We start from the raw sequence: 1,584 nt of genomic DNA, 5'->3' as shown, positions 1-1,584 counted from the left end.
CCAAAAGTGTTTCCCTCTGGGATAATTCCCCGCTTGGAGCGGCCTGGTGTTGGCGCGGGTGAAGCCTTTCCCCACAGTGACACGTCCAGGGGCGCAATCCAGGCGGAATTAGGAGGAAACTCTGGGAAGCGCCTGTTTTGTGGGCTTTGGGTCTCGCTCGGTTCAGCTTTGGGGTCGGAGCCTTTATTAAAAAGGGCCTGAACTCGGCGAAGCGCTCCCTGCGGAGACCCCCTCGTGCCCGTGGTTTGCAAAGGGCTCCGGGGTATTTTTGGGATAAGGAGAGAGAGGATTTCTGGAAACCGTGGGCTGGGAGACAGGAAAAGTTTGGGCTCTGTCACAGCCTGGCCGTGGTGGTTCGGGTCCTTGATCCGTGGCGGGACTGAGGCTGGATTTCAGGGGCTATTCCAGCATTTTTCCCTAAAAAAAACGGGGAAAACGGCGCGTGCTTGCCCAGCACCCCGGCTGCAGGAGCTGCCTTCTTCCCAAAAAAACCACCCAGGAGCTGGGATGAGCTCCGGGAATCATTCCCCGCTTCTCCCTGGAACCAACCATTCCTCGTTTTCCGCGCGCGCCCTTTCCCAAACCTCACGTGCACCCCTACGTGCGTACGCAGGGTTTATTTCAGAACCGTGGGGCTGCGACGGAAGGCAGCCATGCAGCCCTTTGGTCCCTATCGCAATACAGCAACAACAAAGTATGAAATGATCACTTAAAGAAACATAGAAGGGAAGAGAAAGTTTTACAACTTGTGCAAGTTGTGTCAGGGAGGGCCATTAGCAGGAGAAGAGGCACCATCTCTCCTTGCAGCATTTGCCTCTTACCCCCTTCAAAGCCCCATTTGCAGCCTCCAGGCAGCGAGAGTTCACCCCCCCCCCCCCCCCCCCCCTGCCCCGTCCTTTGCGGCTCCTCCGAGCTGTTAATGTTCTACCCGGGCCCGGCGGGATTCGGGGCAGGACGGTTATCCATAAAACCGCTCGTAAATCCTGGATGGCCTTGGGAGCGCGATGGATGCGGCTCCGAGGAGCTCTGGGCAGCTCCCCTGGCTTTCTTTGGGAATTCCTTCTCGCCCGACACGCCTGGAGGGGCAAAAATAGTTCCAGTTTTGGGATAAAAATGCTCCGAAAAAATTCCCAAAGGAATCAGGAGGAAGCTCCTGTTTTGTTGGCTGCGGGGGCTCGGAGAGACCTCTCCCAGAATTCGGAGAGCTCCTGAAAATGGGAGCGCTGGGATGCGGCTGAGGAGGGGCTGGGAATTCCAGGACTGCCCCGGGAACGAGGTCTGGAGGTCAAGGCTGAGGAGCACCAGGGTGGGACAGTTGGGAATGGCCGTGGCGCCCTTGGGGAATGTCGCCGGTGGCTCGTGGGCTCCGAACGCTGACGGCTTTTCCTTTGGGCTGGCTCATCCCGATTTATCCCGGAGAGCTCCAGAGCCGTTCCCAAAGATGAGCTGCGGGGTGGCGTTGCTGTCCCCGTGCCGGCTCCCGGTGCCATCCCGGTGTCTCCGCAGCGTCTCCGCCATGGCCACCGTGCTGTCGCGGCGCCTCGGGAAGCGCTCCCTGCTCGGCCACCCGCGCCCCCCCCCCCG

The sequence above is a fragment of the Corvus brachyrhynchos genome, unplaced genomic scaffold (genome assembly GCF_000691975.1).
Source record: "Corvus brachyrhynchos isolate BGI_N302 unplaced genomic scaffold, ASM69197v1 scaffold203, whole genome shotgun sequence".
Taxonomy (NCBI): Eukaryota; Metazoa; Chordata; class Aves; order Passeriformes; family Corvidae; genus Corvus; species Corvus brachyrhynchos.
Note: the sequence above shows the minus strand (reverse complement) of the source record.